The following is a 19,670-nucleotide window of genomic DNA, read 5'->3' as shown; positions in this document are numbered from 1 at the left end:
CAGAGACTCCTGTCCAGAAGGAGAGTTAAAGGACTGAAATTTAGCAAGTAACCTGGTAGATTAGAGCTACACCAAGAGAGAAGGTTGAAGAATGCACATCAACCCCGCTGAGGCGAGCTGCAACCCCAAGGATACAAACAGAAGGTACAAAATCCATCACCAAGCGGATGGGAGTCCCCTCCCATGAGAATGGCTCGGAGTGCCCCACAAGCAAACGAGCAGAGTTCAAAGGTCCTCCCACTACACTCCACGGGAGAGACACTCTAAAAAAATGGAACTACCTCCCCTACTAGGATGCCACGGCGTTCTCCTGCCAGGCATAAAACTGTACAAAACTGTATATATTCTCTACCTGCAAATCTGAGCTCCCAGCAATCCCCTCCACTCTCACTCTGAGGTCTGGAGGCCTGTCCCCCAAGAGTCCAGATTCTTGGGTGATTTCTTGAGGGGTGTGGACAGGGCCTAGACTGCAGCTGTTTAGTGCTGATTCGGCAGCACGGGAGTGAGAAGAGGATGGTCAACTGAGAGGGAATCACACCACAGTGGTGGTACCCAGAGGTGCAGAGCAGCAGCCGTCTTTTGGCAACAATAGGTCTCACTACCAGATATTCCAAAGCCACACCCCTTGTCTCCCTAGGCAACCGGAGGATGCCGGGCATCTTCTCAGGTGGCAACCACCATGGAACAGATCTGGGATGGAAATGCAGGCCCTGTGAGTAAAGGGTTGGCCTAAGGTGGTACCAGCCTGGGTGGACCATGGGGACAAGAAAACGCACTCACAGAGCCAGGAAATTCTTAGGGCGGGGCTGCCCAGAGGACTGCTTTACTGAGCCTAAGATGCACCTGGCCATCAGGGGGATCGTCAGACTATAGACAAAAGAAGGCAGGAGGCTAGAACTGACAAGCTAACAGAATACAAACCTGCAGAAGCAAAGACAGGGCCTGAGACACAGGCTCTGGGAACTCAAAATAGCTTCTCTTCTACAGGGGAATTTAGCAGGGACAGAAACAAATTCCTGCAAAGTTGTTCTGTTCTGTTCTGTCAGTAACATCAATCAGTGGCAGGGCTGGAACTGAGTGAACACCCCCCAAGCCTCCATCAGGCACCTGAGGTTGTCAGCCTCACCTCCCCCTGCTGGATAGAGGCAGAGAGCAGGGGCCTGGCTGAGCAGATATAGATTTCCTTATGATTCAGGCAGGTACAAATCCCTGGAGTATCTGCTCACTGGAGGCAACTGGGTCACAGCCCTGTGGGGCTATCAGTGACTGGGTGTGACAGAAGTGCAAGGTGGGGAAGAAGGCATCAAACTTTCCAGACTAATCTATTTGCTGGGTGGGTCCTCCTGACTTCACGGAGCACCAGAGCAAGTCATATTTGAGTTGTCACCAGACCCCTGCGATCCAGTTGCCAGAGACCTTTTAAACTCTCTCACCTGAGACAAACGCTGACTGAGACGATTGATTTGGACCTTTTGAATTGAGCCAATCACCTGAGGACTATTCAATTGGTGCCCTGGGTGTGTGGTTGTAGGAAGATTTGATTTTCCTTTTCCAATTGTTGCCTATGGGGGATGAGGTGACATAGTTGCTGATATTTCTCCACAGGTGAGACTTCAACCCAGAGTAAATGTTTCACTAGGGTCCAACAGAGACCAACTGAAAACAAGACAGAACCACTTAACCCCACAACACCAAACAGGTCCCCAGTTTCTCAGGCTGTAGCACAGTACAGGTCCTCGAAAAAGCTCCAGGGGAAAAGTCAAACAATGGAAAATAATCATGGGGCAGAATCAACAGAAAAACTCTGGTAACATGAATAATCAGAACAGATCAACCCCCTCCAAGGAAAGATATGGCAGATGTAACTGAAGATCCCATTCATAAACAGCTGGCTGAGAGGTCAGAAATCGAATTCAGAATTTGGATTACAAACCAGATTAATAGAAGGGAGGAAAATTTGGAATTAGAAATTTGAGGAGCAATTCAAAAGTTGGAATTAGAAATTCAAAGAAAAATTCAAAAGTTGTCTCAAAAATTTAACGAATTTAAAGACAAAACCACCAGATTTTGATGCCCTGAAGCAAGAATTTGCAGCCCTCAAAGATCTGAAAAATACAGTAGAATCCCTCAGTAAGAGAGTGGAGCAAGCAGAAGAAAGGATTTCTGACATCGAAGACAAAGCCATTGAATGCTCCCAAACTCTCAAAGAGGAAGATAAATGGAGAGCAAAAATGGATCATCTCTCAGAGAGCTCTGGGATAATTCGAAGAAGGCTAATATCTGGCTCATTGGAATCCCTGAAAGTGATGAAGTGGCCTCGCAAGGCACAGAGGCCGTCCTCCATGAAATTATAAAAAAGAATTTTCCAGACATGCCAAAAGATTCTGAAATTCAGATAGCAGACAGTTTCAGAACCCCAGCACCACTCAATCTGAATAAGACTTACCCCAGGCATATCATAATTAACTTCACTAAAGTTAATATGAAGGAGAAAATTCCAAAAGCTGCCAGATGTAAGAAATCCATTACCTACAAAGGGAAGAATATTAGAATGACTGCAGATCTCTTTTCTGAAACTTCTCAAGCCAGAAGAGGGTGGTCATCGACTTTTAATCTCCTAAAGCAAAATAACTTTCAACCCCGGATCCTGTATCCAGCTAAACTGAGTTTCATTTATGATGGAGAAACTAAATACTTTAATGACATTCATATATAGAAGAAATTTACCATAACCAAACCAGCTCTTCAGGATATTCTCAGACCTATTCTCCATAATGACCTGCCCAATCCTCTACCACAAAAGTAAACTCACTCAGAAACTTTTGATCAAACTCCAACTTCCACAGTGGTGAAAGGATTAAAAATGTCCACTGGACTTTCGAAAAACTTGATACCCAAAATTTTACCAGACTTATCAATATTCTCCATTAATGTGAATGGCTGAAACTGTCCTCTAAAGAGGCACAGGTTAGCTGACTAGATACAAAAACTCAGGCCAGATATTTGCTGCATACAAGAGTCACATCTTACCTTAAATGATAAATATAGACTCAGGGTGAAAGGATGGTCGTCCATATTTCAGGCAAATGATAATCAGAAAAAAGCAGGTGTTGCAATTCTATTTGAAGACACAATAGGCTTTAAACCAACAAAAGTAAGGAAGGATAAGAATGGTCACTTCATATTTGTTAAGGGTAATACTCAATATGATGAGATTTCAATTATTAATATTCATAAACCCAACCAAATGCACCTTAATTTATAAGAGAAACTCTAACAGACATGAGCAACTTGATTTCCTCCACCTCCATAATAGTCGGAGATTTCAACACTCTTTGGCAGTGTTGGATCGATCCTCCAATAAGAAGCTAAGCAAACATATTTTAGATTTAAACCTAACCATCCAACATTTGGATTTAGCAGACATCTAAAGAACATTTCATCCCAACAAAACTGAATACACATACTTCTCATCAGCCCATGGAACATATCCAAAATCGACCACTTCTTAGGTCACAAGTCTAACCTCAGTAAATTTAAAGGAATAGAAATTATTCCTTGCATCTTCTCGGACCACCTTGGAATAAAAGTTGAACTCAGTAGCAACAGGAATCTGCATACTCGTACAAATACATGGAAGTTAAATAACCTCATGCTGAAGGATAGCTGGGTCAGAGATGAGATTAAGAAGGAAATTGCCAAATTTTGGGAATAAAATGACAAAGAAGACACGAATTATCAGAACCTCTAGGATACTGCAGAGGCAGTCCTAAGAGGGAAATTTATAGCACTGCAAGCCTTTCTGAAGAGAACGAAAAGAGAGGAAGTTAACAACTTAATGGGACATCTCAAGCAATTGGAAAAGGAAGAACATCCAAACCCTAAACCCAGTAGAAGAAAAGAAATGACCAAAATTAGACCAGAATTAAATGAAATTGAATACAAAAAAATTATACAACAGATGAATAAATCCAAAAGTTGGTTTTTTGAAAAGGTAAATAAAATAGATAAACCTTTGGCTAATCTAACTAGGAAAAAAAGAGTAAAATCTTAATCTCATCAATCAGAAATGACAAAGACAAAATAACAACAGACTCCTCAGAAATTCAAAAAACCCTTAATGAATATTACAAGAAATTTTATTCTCAGTAATATGAAAATCTGAAGGAAATTGACCAATAATTGCAAGCATGTCACCTTTCAAGACTTAGCCAGAATCCAGTGGTAATGTTAAACAGGCCAAAATCAAGTTCTGAAATAGCATCAACCATACAAAATCTCCCTAAAAAGAAAAGCCTGGGACCAGATGGCTTCACGTCAGAATTCTACCAAACCTTTAAGGAGGAACTAGTACCTCTATTACTCAACCTGTTCCAAAATGTAGAAAAAGAAGGAAGACTACCCAACACGTTTTATGAAGCAAACATCACCCTGATCCCCAAACCAGGAAAAGACCCAATTGGAAAAGAAAATTATAGACCAATATCACTAATGAATATAGACACAAAATATTCAACATGATCCTAACAAACAGAATCCAGCAACACATCAAACTAATTATACATCATGACCAAGTCGGTTTTATCCCAGGATCTCAGGGCTGGTTCAATATATGTAAATCTATAAGTATAATTCAGCACATAAACAAATTAAAAAACAAAGACCATATGATTCTTTTAATTGATGCAGAAAAAGGTTTTGATAATATCCAGCATCCCTTCATGATCAGAACACTTAAGAAAATTGGTATAGAAGGGACATTTCTTAAACTGATAGAGGCCATCTATAGCAAATCCACAGCCAATATCATATTGAATGGAGTTAAATTGAAATCATTTCCACTCAGATCAGGAATGGGACAAGGCTGCCCATTCTCTCCACTGCTTTTTAACATTGTAATGGACATTTTAGCCACTGCAATTAGGGAAGAAAAGGCGATCAAGGGTATCCATATAGGGTCAAAAGAGATCAGACTTTTGGTCTTCGCAGATGATATGATCGTATATCTGGAAAACACCAGGGATTCTACTACAAAACTCTTAGAAGTGATCAAGGAATACAGCAGCGTCTCAGGTTACAAAATCAATATTCATAAATTGGTAGCCTTTATATATACCAACAATAGTCAAGGTGAAAAAACTGTTAAGGACTCTATTCCATTTACAGTAGTGCCAAAGTAGATGAAATATCTGGGAGTTTATCTAACAAAGGACATGAAAGATCTCTATAAAGAGAACTACGAAACTCTAAGAAAAGAAATAGCTAAAAATGTTAACAAATGGAAAAACATACTGTGCTCATGGCTGGGAAGAATCAACATTGTTAAAATGTCCATACTACCCAATTTTAATGCAATCCCTATTAAAGCTCCACCGTCATACTTTAAAGATCTTGAAAAAACAATACTTTGTTTTATATGGAATCAGAAAAAACCTCATATAGCCAAGACATTACTCAGAAATAAAAACAAAGCAGGAAGAATCGTGTTACCAGACCTCAGACTATACCATAAATCAATAGTGATCAAAACAGCATGGTACTGGCACAAAAACAGAGAAGTAGATGTCTGGAACAGAATAGAGAACCAAGAGATGAATCCAGCTACTTACCATTATTTGATCTTTGAGAAACCAATTAAAAACATTCAATGGGGAAAAGATTCCCTATTTAACAAATGGTGCTGGGTGAACTGGCTGGTGACCTGTAGAAGACTGAAACTGGACCCACACCTTTCACCATTAACTAAGATAGACTCTCACTGGATTAAAGATTTAAACTTAAGACATGAAACTATAAAAATACTAGAAGAGAGTGCAGGGAAAACCCTTGAAGAAATCGGTCTGGGTGAGTATTTTATGAGGAGGATCCCCTGGGCAATTGAAGCAGCTTCAAAAATACACTACTGGGACCTGATCAAACTAAAAATCTTCTGCACTGCCAAGAACACAGTAAGTAAAGCAAGCAGACAGCCCTCAGAATGGGAGAAGATATTTGCAGGATATATCTCCGACAAATGTTTAATAACCTGAATCCACAGAGAACTCAAACATATAAGCAAGAAAAGAACAAGTGATCCCATCGCAGGCTGGGCAAGGGACTTGAAGAGAATCTTCTCTGAAGAAGACAGGCGCACAGCCTACAGATATATGAAAAAATGTTCATCATCTTTAATCATCAGAGGAATGTAAATCAAAACTACTTTGAGATATCATCTAACTCTAGTAAGATTAGCCCATATCACAAAATCCCAAGACCAGAGATGTTTGGCGTGGATGTGGAGAAAAGGGAACACTTCTACACTGCTGGTGGGAATAGAAATTAATACATTCCGTTTGGAAAGATGTTTGGAGAACACTTAGAGATCTAACAATAGATCTGCCATTCAATCCCATAATTCCTCTACTAGCTATATACTCAGAAGACCAAAAAATCACATTACAACAAAAATATTTGTACCAGTATGTTTATTGCAACCCAATTCATAATTGCTAAGTAATGGAAAAAGCCCAAGTGCCCATCGATCCACAAATGGATTAATAAATTGTGGTATATGTACACCATGGAATATTATGCAGAAAGATGGAGACTTTACCTCTTTCATGTTTACATGGATGGAGCTGGAATATATTCTTCTTAGTAAAGTATCTCAAGAATGGAAGAAAAAGTGTCCAATGTACTCAGCCCTAGTATGAAACCAATTTATGGCTTTCATATGAAAGCTATAACCCAGTTATGACCTAAGAATATGGGAGAAGGGGGAGATGGAGGTGAGGAAAGGGGTAGGATGGGTGGAGGTAGGGTGATTGGTGGGATTACACCTGTGGTGCATCTTACACAAACAAGGGTACAAGAGAAACTTAGTAAATGTAGAATATAAATGTCTTAACACAATAACTAAGAAAATGCCAGGAAGGCTATGTTAACCAGTGTGATGAAAATGTGTCAAACGGTCTATAAAACAAGTGTAGGCTGCCCCATGATCATATTAATGTACACAGCTATGATTTAATAATAATAAAAAAAAAGAAATAAAGCCCATGAGCTCTGGCAGGAAGCACACAGGTTCTTACAGGAAGCACACGATCTCTCACAGAAAGCACATAGGTTCTCGCAGGAAGTACATGGTTCTCACAGAAAGCACATGAGGTCTCAAAGAAAGCACCTGGGCTCTTACAGGAAGCACATGAGGTCTCATAGGAAGCACACAGGCTCTCACAGGAAACACAAGCTCTCACAGGAAGCACATGGCTCTCACAGAAAGCACATGAGGTCTCACAGGAAGCACACAGGCTCTCACAGGAAGCACACGGGCTCTCACAGGAAGCACACAGGTTCTCACAGGAAGCAAATGGCTCTCTCAGGAAGCACACAGGCTCTCTCAGGAAGCACACAGGCTCTCTCGGGAAACACACAGGCTCTCACAGGAAGCACATGGCTCTCTCAGGAAGCACACAGGCTCTCTCAGGAAGCACACAGGCTCTCACAGGAAGCACACAGGCTCTCTCAGGAAGCACATAGGCTCTCATAGGAAGCACACAGGCTCTCTCAGGAAGCACACAATTTCTCACAGGAAGCACATGGCTCGCTCAGGAAGCACACAGTCTCTCTCAGGAAGCACACAGGCTCTCACAGGAAGCACACAGGCTCTCTCAGGAAGCACACAGGCTCTCACAGGAAGCACACAGTTTCTCACAGGAAGCACACAGGCTCTCACAGGAAGCACACAGGCTCTCACAGGAAGCACACAGGCTCTCTCAGGAAGCACACAGGCTCTCTCAGGAAGCACACAGTTTCTCACAGGAAGCACACAGGCTCTCTCAGGAAGCACATAGGCTCTCACAGGAAGCACACAGGCTCTCTCAGGAAGCACACAGTTTCTCAGAGGAAGCACACAGGCTCTCACAGGAAGCACACAGGCTCTCTCAGGAAGCACATAGGCTCTCACAGGAAGCACACAGGCTCTCACAGGAAGCACACAGGCTCTCTCAGGAAGCACACAAGCTCTCTCAGGAAGCACACAGTTTCTCACAGGAAGCACACAGGCTCTCACAGGAAGCACACAGTTTCTCACAGGAAGCACACAGGCTCTCACAGGAAGCACACAGGCTCTCTCAAGAAGCACACAGGCTCTCTCAGGAAGCACACAGGCTCTCACAGGAAGCACATAGGCTCTCATAGGAAGCACACAGGCTCTCTCAGGAAGCACACAATTTCTCACAGGAAGCACATGGCTCTCTCAGGAAGCACACAGTCTCTCTCAGGAAGCACACAGGCTCTCACAGGAAGCACACAGGCTCTCACAGGAAGCACACAGGCTCTCTCAGGAAGCACACAGGCTCTCACAGGAAGCACACAGGCTCTCTCAAGAAGCACACAGGCTCTCTCAGGAAGCACACAGGCTCTCACAGGAAGCACACAGGCTCTCTCAGGAAGCACATAGGCTCTCACAGGAAGCACACAGGCTCTCACAGGAAGCACACAGGTTCTCACAGGAAGCACACAGGCTCTCTCAAGAAGCACACAGGCTCTCTCAGGAAGCACACAGGCTCTCACAGGAAGCACACAGGCTCTCTCAGGAAGCACACAGTTTCTCACAGGAAGCACACAGGCTCTCACAGGAAGCACACAGGCTCTCTCAGGAAGCACACAAGCTCTCTCAGGAAGCACACAGTTTCTCACAGGAAGCACACAGTTTCTCACAGGAAGCACACAGGCTCTCACAGGAAGCACACAGGCTCTCTCAAGAAGCACACAGGCTCTCTCAGGAAGCACACAATTTCTCACAGGAAGCACATGGCTCTCTCAGGAAGCACACAGTCTCTCTCAGGAAGCACATAGGCTCTCACAGGAAGCACACAGGCTCTCACAGGAAGCACACAGGCTCTCACAGGAAGCACACAGGCTCTCTCAGGAAGCACACAGGCTCTCACAGGAAACACACAGGCTCTCTCAAGAAGCACACAGGCTCTCTCAGGAAGCACACAGGCTCTCACAGGAAGCACACAGGCTCTCTCAGGAAGCACATAGGCTCTCACAGGAAGCACACAGGCTCTCACAGGAAGCACACAGGTTCTCACAGGAAGCACACAGGCTCTCTCAAGAAGCACACAGGCTCTCTCAGGAAGCACACAGGCTCTCACAGGAAGCACACAGGCTCTCACAGGAAGCACACAGGTTCTCACAGGAAGCACACAGGCTCTCTCAAGAAGCACACAGGCTCTCTCAGGAAGCACACAGGCTCTCACAGGAAGCACACAGGCTCTCACAGGAAGCACACAGGCTCTCACAGGAAGCACACAGGCTCTCATAGGAAGCACACAGGCTCTCTCAAGAAGCACACAGGCTCTCACAGGAAGCACACAGGCCCTCACAGGAAGCACATGGGCTCTCACAGGAAGCACATGGCTTTCACTGCAGTATGCGTAAAGTCCAGAATAAGAACTCCAAAGAGACAGGAAGCACAGTAGTGTCTGCCAGGGTAAGAAGTGGGTATTTATGCCCAAGAAGCACAAAGTTCCCTCTGGAGGATGAAGAAGTTGTAGACTGGAGGCAGCTGATGGCTGCATAGCATCCTGCGTGTCCTGAGCAGCATTCAGTTGTACACTTTAAAGTGTTGATAATGGTGAAGGTTGTGTAGCATGTATTTAGCCACAATTTTCAAAATTCAAAGTGAAAGTAATTTTAAAAACTGCCTTGTCTCTTACACTTTGAAGTGAATTACTGAAAACCCATTTCCCTACCTGGGAGAAGAAGGACAAGCCTGCCCAGTCCCCTGAATAAAACCCCAGCTCCTGGAAGAAGCCAGAGTTCACTGAAGATTCCATAGTTGGCAGATGTGAGCAGGAGAGGTTTTGTCTGGCTCATTCAGGTCAAATCCCTCATCCTAGGAGCCTTGTCCTTGCCAGCATGTCACCTGCCTTCCTAGCAATCGGTCCCATGTGTTCCATATATCTGCGTACATACACCGGACCTAAATGCCCTGACAGGGACATAAAATACTCCTTTTTTTTTTTTTTTTGCCGGGGCTGGGTTTGAACCCACCACCTCCAGTATATGGGGCCAGCGCCCTACTCCTTGAGCCACAGGAGCTAAGCAAAAGGTCATAAAATTGGTTGGATGAAAATATAAACTTTAAAGTTCTTTACTACACATTATTTAAACCTAGTTCAAAAGTTTCTTAGAAAATAAATTCTAGTTTGGAAGCAGACTCTTGCAAAATCCTATTTAGAAGAATTTTCCTTCTCCCTCACCTTCATCCATCATGGCTACTCATCAGTTCGGGGTCATCTGGCAAAGCAATTGCAGAGAGCCGTTTCACAATCAGACGTTCTGAAAAATAAATGCACTCCTCAAAGTAAAATAACATTCATACAAATAAATCAAACTCTGAGTCAACATGCCTCTGTCTTCATTCCTTTTAATATCTAGTGTCATCATCACACACTTTTATGTCAAATAAGCTCAGCCAATGTGGAAGTAGCTGCCGCATAAACAAAATTGCACTTATAATGGCCAAAGGAAAAACATTAAAGGAAGTTAACCTAACACAGTGAAGTAAAGGCTTTAAGGGCAGTTTCAGGAATTCTGCCAAATTTTATTTTGTCTGGAAAACATTTAAAAATGATGAAAATCACATTTCAAGCCTTAGTTTTCATAGGTCATTAGTCCAAATCCCCTAATCCAACATTTTAGTAACAACCTTAGATGTGCGATTGAACTACTGGAGAGAACAGTCAAAAGGTTCCAGGCTGAGAAATGCTTCCTGGCAGGAGCCCTTGATCTGGGTGGTGATGGAGTGTGCCTGGCTGCATCTGAAAATCTGAGACAGGTAATTATTCCTGTTTTAGTTTCTTAACTACCTTCAGTGCTCTTTCTCTATTGCTTAGTGGGGAGAAACACTAAACTGTTTTTCTTGCTCTTATACTAAGAATAGGCAACATTTTGGGAAAGATAATACTGGGCAGAGATATGAAATGATTACAATGAAGCTGGGGAAATAACTTACTCAGAATATTAGTAAAGAAGCATACACACATGTCTATTTGTACATTATTGAGAACCCCAAACTCTTTACATTCACATTGATTTAAAAGGTTACTACATATAGAAAAATAAACATGTTGCACCCAGACACCAGTGAAGCATCCCTCACTCTCCACAGTGTGCACAGTCCAAGGAAGCAGAATATTTTCCACTTTTTAAAATCTCTAAAACCACTAGGGGAGATATACTGGCCTTCGCAATGTTGGAGACAGTGGGCTTCAGCTCACTACATAGAAAAAGATACGGGACCAGATTTTTCCAGGCAGTAATTCAGCACAAGCTTGAGTCTCCCTTCCAGCACCAGAGTCTTAGAGGTGACTGGTAACGCTGTGCATTGTCAAGGTTTGAAATTGGATAAAGTAGGAGAGAAAGAAATATCTTTGTACACATAGAACTCATTTACAGAGATGATAATGCCTTTCCCTCCCTTTTCCCTTTAAAATGGCACTAACGTGATTTTGTGTTGACTAGGAAAAATAATATAAAATATAAAACAGGTTTTCTGTGCATACAGCATTTGTTTGGATAATAACTTTCCCAAGAAAAGAAGTGGTACCCCCTCAATTTGATTTAGATTTTGTTAAAAAAAAAAAAAAGTGATCCATTCACTCATTGAAACTTTCAAGAATCTGTTAATTGGGTCAACGGACACTGGTCACACACGTCTTCACACAGTTCACAGCGAGGAGGGAGTTGGGTCTGTACTCAGACTTCCGGGCTCAGGCCAGCTCCACAACCTATCTCCATCCGTGTGACAGGGTTGTCAGTGGGACCCTGTTAGAAAGGGCCATGGGACAAGCAGCTCTACCCATTAACAAGTGGTTGTTGCTACGACTTGTGGCTTTGCTGGAGGAGGTACATGTTAAAACTGTAATTCAATAGTTACCACTGTTCCCCTAAATCCTCTCTCTGTTTTTCACAACATTATTGTAATTTTATTGCATTCATAACAACTGTAGTATGTATTTCAGCTAAATAAAATCTTTAAACATACTTGCCTTATGTTTTTAATTCAGCAAAATGTCTGGGGGTAATTCAGTTGCCGTATTTTCTCTCATATGTAAGTCAAATATACCTGTATCATGTTTGGAATTTCTACATATGTGATTGCATTTGAGTATAGGAAAGCAAGCCTCATGCCCAAATCATGTGGGTAGTTTTGGCATTGCTCTGAGTCCTTCCTTCAGTGAGACACAGAGAGTTGTGCTGGAACTTACTTGTTGGACATTACTTTAAGGGTCTTGCATTTCTACTCTGTCTTTAGTTCAGTTTTGAACCTTCTAAGGAATAATGAGAATTAGAATTATACACATAAACCATGACCAGCTATATCCTGAAAGGAAAGAAGGGAGCCGCTGATCACAACACAGTTTGATCAACACAGAGCCTTTATAATGGTGAAGGTTGTGTAGTGTGTATTTAGCCACAATTTAAATGTCAACACAGTTAGTGCTCGTGAATGTGGGCCAGCTCTTCAGGCCTGCGCATGCCCATAATCTAGGGCTGTGCCATGCTGTTTCATTCGTTGAATTTTATTTGCAGTTGTAGTTTCTTGAGTTTTTGATTTTCTTCCTACTATTTTAAGCTGTCAGCACTATTTTGCATAGTTCACTCTGCTAGGTACCTCATCTTCACGTGCAGAGTTTTAGAGTAGTCTAATTCATTTGTGCATGTTTTGCAAATTTGACTCCCCCCAAAACACATTAGCAAAATGTTGACTTTGTGTGTAAGCACTATGTGTGTACATAAAATTGTTGAAACGTCTCAGTAAACAAGGATTTTTTTATACATCTGCACTGGTGAAAGATAAAATTTCTCGCCATTTCTGTTCTATGGGGGCCCCACGTGTGGTGGTGACCCTCTGGCTTTTGATGCATCTCCTTAGATGCCTGTTCCTGTCACGGAGTGTCAGATGACAACAGGGAGGTAGGCGTTTTTATGAATACGGTTTGTCTGCTCATAACTCTCATGTCCACCTGACCGTCCTTAGTGTACCCGTATGGTCATACTTGCAAAAATACATATGTTGTTAATGTCTGTTTTATTGTGTAAAGTGGACTATGAGGTATTCTCTTGTATTTTTATATGTTTCTTAAATTTCTTTTTAAAAATGTAAATCAATATCTTTTAAAACAATTTTTAAATTATTTTTTGAGAATAATACTTTTGGGATTTTTATCTTCGGTATCTCAATACCTAGGATTATGGCATTTGGGTCGAGTCTTTTGCCAACTTTTTATCTGTATCATGTTGGCTGAGTTGGAAAGGGGGGGTCACACACTTTTGGTGGGATGTGAATTGGTAGAATTAATTTTCAGAGTAATCTGGCAGGATCCTCACGTTCACCACACCTCTCGGGGAAGCACCAGGCACACACCTGGGAACAGAGCCAAGTGTCATCTGCCTTTGAAACCTTTGACCACCTTGGACCAAGAAACTCAGTTTATAAAACAGTGAGTGGAGAATCACCCAAGTGTGTGTGTCACTCAGCTGCCTTGGTATCAGATGGGGCAGCCACAACAGGGGGAGGTCCATCAGTCTCTAAGACAGACAAAGACACTCACGGTCTGTTGTTGGTGGAAACATCAGGAGACAAACAGTCTTGTCTTTTTCTTGTAATCAGGAAACACAAGTTTCCACTGGGGCAAAAATAGCAAGTGAAGGAGGCCCGTGGAGCTGTCAGCATGGCCCTTCCCTGCTGGTCCCACCACGCGCTGCTCACTATATCTGTGCTGCTGGGGAGCAGCCGTGAGCAGAGTGATCCTCTGAGTTCAAGGGGCTTCACGTCCACACCACACAGCCAGGACCAGGAGCCCCCGAATGTGTCTGGGCTGGAGTCCCTGACAGCAAGGCTCTGGCAGAGTGTGGGAGTCAGAAGGGACACAGCAGGCTCCTCTGCCTCCTCCTCCTTCCCCTCCCCCTCCATCTCCTCCCTCCTTCTGCCTCTTCTCTCCTCTTTTCTTTGTCCCCTCCCCAGTTTCCTCCCTCCTCCCTTTCCTCCCTCCTCCCTTCCCTCCCTCCTCCCCTCCCCCTCCCTCCTCCTCCCCTCTCTCCTCCCCCTTCCCATCTCTCTCCCTTCCTCCGCTCCCTCCCTCTCCCATTCCTCCCCTTTTTCCCCTCCCTCCTCCCCTCCCTCCCTCCTCCCCTCCCCCTCCCTCCTCCTCCCCTCTCTCCTCCCCCTTCCCGTCTCTCTCTCCTTTCCTCCGCTCCCTCCCTCTCCCATTCCTCCCCTTTCTCCCCTCCCTCCTCCCCTCCCTCCCTCCTCCCCTCCCCCTCCCTCCTCCTCCCCTCTCTCCTCCCCCCTTCCCATCTCTCTCCCTTCCTCCGCTCCCTCCCTCTCCCATTCCTCCCTTTCTCCCCTCCCTCCTCCCTTCCCTCCCTCCTCCCCTCCCCCTCCCTCCTCCTCCCCTCTCTCCTCCCCCTTCCCGTCTCTCTCTCCCTTCCTCCGCTCCCTCCCTCTCCCATTCCTCCCTTTTCTCCCCTCCCTCCTCCCTTCTTCCTCTGCCCTCCTTCCTCCTTAGCCATCTAAGCTCTTCTGAAGCTCCCAGTCCACACATTCATGACTAAAATGATTGTTTTAAACAACCGAGTTCTGGAGTACTCTGAGCTCATTTTTTGTGCAGCATTAGAAAGCGGAATAGCTATTTAGTCAGATTAATATTTATCTGCATTTGGTCTGAGGTAGTGAGCTTCAGACGAAAATTTAAACCATGTTCCGAGCCCAGGTCAGTGGGTAGGAGGTTGTTTCCCTTCTGCCTTGAGAGATGACACATGGGCTGGTCATGCTGTGGGTCTGCGTTCACGCATCTGCTGCAGCTGCGCCTGGAGATGCTAGCGCCTGGAGACCGCCCGTGTCCCCTGCAGACTCGGCCCCCTCTGCGGTGCCCTGTGTTTGTCACAGTCCTGCTGACACTGTCACAGCACTCACGTTCCTGGACAGCAACAAGAGTTTCTGGTCTCCTCTTCCATTTGACGGGCCCATCAAAACCAGCAATTATTTCTTTCTTTTTCTTTTTTTTTTATTGTTGGGGATTCATTGAGGGTACAATAAGCCAGGTTACACTGATTGCAATTGTTAGGTAAAGTCCCTCTTGCAATCATGTCTTGCCCCCATAAAGTGTGACACACACCAAGGCCCCACCCCCTCCCTCCATCCCTCTTTCTGCTTGCCCCCCATAACCATAATTGTCACTAATTGTCCTCATATCAAAATTGAGTACATAGGATTCATGCTTCTCCATTCTTGTGATACCAGCAATTATTTCTTACTTGTTCTGGCATCTTCTGGCCCAGAAGGAACGCTCACTTGCAGAAGACGCTCAAACCTCTTCCAAGTTGAACCAAATGTGTGGTGTGTGTGTGGCCCAGTGCACCTCAGACTTCTGGGCGTGTTTGAACAAGTGACATAGAAAATGTGAGAAAATCAAAAGTTGCCACTTTGTTTTTCTGAAAGTAAGACTTATTAAAAACTATGACTGGGGTAAAAAACAAAAAAAGAAAAAAACCCTTAAAAACCTGCCACATGCTGTTAACATGATATCACTATTTACGGTGATATCACTGCACTGTTGCTGAGAAGCTAGCACCTGAGGACACAGCACAGCCACTGACAGCCTGTCTTCTAGCTTGTGGGACGCCCACCTGGTTTTCTCAAAACTGATATTTTGTAAGGACTGGTCTGGGCAACATCTTAGCAGAAGAAAGAAGAGTTGGGTTGTTTCTAGTTTCAAAGTGGGTTCAGCCAAAAGGGAAGATGTTTTGAGGAAATAGATTGAGGGTTGTTCTGTACGTGATCCTCAGGACAACGTGAGGAATATAATTACAAAACCAAGGTAGCACTTACAATTTTATGATATAATAAAGAATTGTTTTCAGGATGTAAAGGCAGCATGGAGCACACTTGTTGACACCCTGCTACCTGAGACGGTATCATCTATAATTGAGATGAAATATAGGTGTATGTGTAGATATACACAGATAGATTTAAAACAGTAAATACTGGACGGGATTGAAAAATACCAGATTTCACTTGTTTGTTTAGGTTGGCTATAATAATATTTCTGTAATGGGAAGAAAGGTTTTAAAATGCAAGGGACTGATGGTAAACTTTCTAAACTTTATTGGGCTATGGAGAAAGCAGGAAATATTTTTGGGATAGAAAATACCTTACATCAGAGGGCAGAACCTGTAAAGGGAGTCAGTGCAGTGATGGGCAGAGATGCCTGTGTTTGAGATGCCAGGTGGGCTCCACACTGCACCAAGCTCACAAGTCCCAATAATTGTTCCCCACATACACTTGGGCAAATTGCCCAACTTTTCTACAGTTTGGCTTTCCTGGGTGTACTGATTTTACACCCTCAGAGCTAATATAATTGTCAATTTAAGAAAGCAGGTCTGTTCTGTCCTAGAGCCATTCTATTTGGAATAAGATCCAGGAAGTGGTGACAACCTCATCTCTGAGCAGAAAGGGAGCCTGGCTCCCTGTAGGTGTCAGTGAACACCTGTGCCAGCTAACAGCCAGCGCCTCGGGTGGCTGGAGGGAGGTGTGAGGCCAGCCTGCTGGGCAGCAGGCCTGTCCTGTGGGGCAGCCTGCAGGGGCTTTGGGAGGGGCTTGGCGGGGGTGGGGGTGGGGCAGAGATGAGCAGCTGGTAGGAGGGAAGGATGTGGGATCTCTCTTTTTTTAAGAGATTTGCAAGCGTGGAATCCATCATATTGGCTGAGCAGCACACACGGTAAATCCACTCCTCCAATCTCTCTGTGGACGCTTTGGTCTCTTTTACCCTCATCTCCTCACGCCTCGTGAACTCAGGCATTTTGTGAAGAAGCCACGAGGCTCTAGGGGAGGATCAGGTCAGCACTGTGTCTGCTGAACGATTCTTCCTTAGAGCACTTGACTCCAGTGACATGTTAAATTTCATTAATGGAAAAGCTAAACTCTCTAAAATAATTTAAAGGCGTTTATGCTGAGCCGGTTTGAATGACCATGGTGCGAAGCTTCACAGTCTCAAGAGGTCCTGAGAAAGTGCGTCCCAGGCGATTGCATTTCAGCTCATACATTCAAGGAGACAGAAATTGCAGGTAAAACCCATGAGTTGGAGAGTGGAAGGTGTGCGCTGGTTTGGCCAGGAAAGGGATACTGTCAGGGAGGGACTGAGTCCAGGTGGGTTTAGGGTCCTCCAGGCAGCAATTAGTTGAGAGAATTAAGCTTTGCCTAAAAATTTAGAGTCAGTAAGAAGGAATGCTTGTGTTAAGAGGGTCTGTGTGTGCTGTGCTGTGTCAGCAGAAAAGGAAAAAAACGGCTCTGTGCACTTGGATTTCACAGGTCGGAGGTGTGGCCTCTCTTCTGCCTGACACGGCCTCAGGTCCTGTTTGTACTCAGCATCTTTTTTTTTTTTTTTTTTAAGAGACGGAGTCTCACTTTATCGCCCTTGGTGAAGTGCTGTGGCATCACAGCTCACAGCAACCTCCAGCTCCTGGGCTTCCGCGATTCTCTTGCCTCAGCCTCCCAAGTAGCTGGGACTACAGGTGTCTGCCACAACGCCCGGCTATTTTTTTGTTGCAGTGGGCCGGGCCCAGGTTTGAACCCACCACCCTCAGTATATGGGGCTGGTGCCCTACCCACCGAGCCACAGAAATTGCCACAAAATTCTGCTCTCTTGGTCCTCCAGTCTCTATCTTGACATTCATGCAGCTCAGTTGTGTCTAAACTCCAATGGGAAGTAGGGTGTTGAGGTGTGTCTGACTCCACCTTCCCCCTCCCAAGGCTGGGACAGCTTCGAGGTTTCCCTTGGCCAGGAGGAGGGCTTAGGATTTTATTTTTATTTTTTTATTTATTTACATTTTATTTTGAGGATTTTAGTTTTAGTTTAGAATGGTTTAAGTTTACCTTTCATGGTATGAGCTAATAAAAGGTGGACACCTTGTAACAATTTAATAAAATAGACACTTTGTCCAAAGGTTAAGGCTTTCAGTGCCTGCTCAGACAAGTGGCTTTTCCTTGAATGGAGAACAATGGAAATTAATTTTATTTGTTCATTCAAACTTCTATCCAGGCTTTTATCGGGTTAACACTGCACATTAGGAAATGTATGAGCAAGCATCGAAGACATCCAGGCCCGGCTACCAAGACGGCTCCGGGCCGGCAGGTGGTGGAGTCGCTGACAATTCAGGCCAGGCCTCCCTGCACACAGTAGGCACAGGGACCGCAATCCGGTGTCCTCACTACCCGAGCTGCGGCAGCAGTGCTGGGCAAAGGGAGAAAGCCCATTCAGCAGGCTGGGCGGAGTAGGACGGTGGCCTCAGCCACGGCTTCAACTCTGAGCTGGCTGAGACCGGAAAAGACAATGGGCCCCAGACGTGTTGTTGTTCCGGCTTTGGGGCTCCTCAGACACAGGACGACTTCCAATGAAGAGCAGACTGTCTGTTCTGACCTTACAGGTAGTTTTCAGCTCCAGCGTTTCCCCAGCATCCCGACCCTTTATTTTTCTTGGACTCTAGGTGCCACAGTGACCCCCACCTCCCGCACTTGCCCACAGCCTGTGGCTTAGCTCAGGCCTCCAGCACTGAGCTAGGGGCTCCTGGCCAGCAGTACATCTCGGGTCTGAGGACGCTGCTGAGACTCTCTACCACTCTCTAACTCAGACCGTCTGTTCTCCTTCCATTTCTGGTCATCTGCAGATTGGCGACTCCAGTGAGCCTGACTGTGTGTCCTCAAGTCCAGATGGCCCTGAACAGTGCTGCCGGGCCTGGCTGCACAGCTGGCTTCAGGCTGGCAGGAGGGCTGCGTCCAGCATGCCTCCAGGTCACCCTCACCACGTGCACCCTTCCTTTTTCAGTGGTCTGACATCTCGTCATTCAGTACAAGCAGGACCTAAAAGTAAAAATGAAAAATAAATTTTATGAACAGATAACACATTTTTGGAATGGATACTTTAAATATTTTGGCTAAAGATTCCTAGGGAGGATTATTATTGGATGAATTATTTCTTTTATTTACCATACTCATCTCGGGGTGAAAGAAAAACAATATTGTTTAAAAATGGAGACGGTTTTAAAAAAAGAGTAACTAAAATTTCTCCTTGAGATGAGGCACTGCGTGTCCCTAACACAGCGGGTGCCTGTGCAGAAGGGGCTTTCTGGGGACGTTCCAATGTTGTGCCCACCTGCCTCCCCACCCTGGGCTGTGAACCTCGTTGGCCAGAGAAGCAAAGGGCAGCAGAATGACCAAGCTCTCCCTCAAGGAGGATGGAGTGTCCAGGCCAGAGACAAAGGTGGCCCGGGGCACACTTACTTTGGGTGCCAGGAATTGCCTTATGTCCCTATAATAAATGTCTGTCTCATCCTTTACACCAGGGTAAGTGTGTTACTATTTCTTACAACTGAATACACTCACCTAATCTACCTACTATAATTTTTCACATGTATCAGATGTTGTAAATTCACTCACAGGGGAGTTCTGATGTGTTGGCTTTTGGGTTCATAGCTGAGAATTTCTGGGACCCCCCCCAGCTCTGGGCTATTCTGTCCTGGGGAGTGGGCCAGGCTGGGGTGGACCCTCAGCTTTCCAGGGATTCCAGCCCAGAAAGCTGACACAGGGAAAGCTGCAGCTTCCTGAACCCCACATTCTG

This window comes from Nycticebus coucang, chromosome 5 (genome assembly GCF_027406575.1).
Source record: "Nycticebus coucang isolate mNycCou1 chromosome 5, mNycCou1.pri, whole genome shotgun sequence".
Lineage (NCBI taxonomy): Eukaryota > Metazoa > Chordata > Mammalia > Primates > Lorisidae > Nycticebus > Nycticebus coucang.
This window is presented reverse-complemented; position numbering follows the sequence as displayed.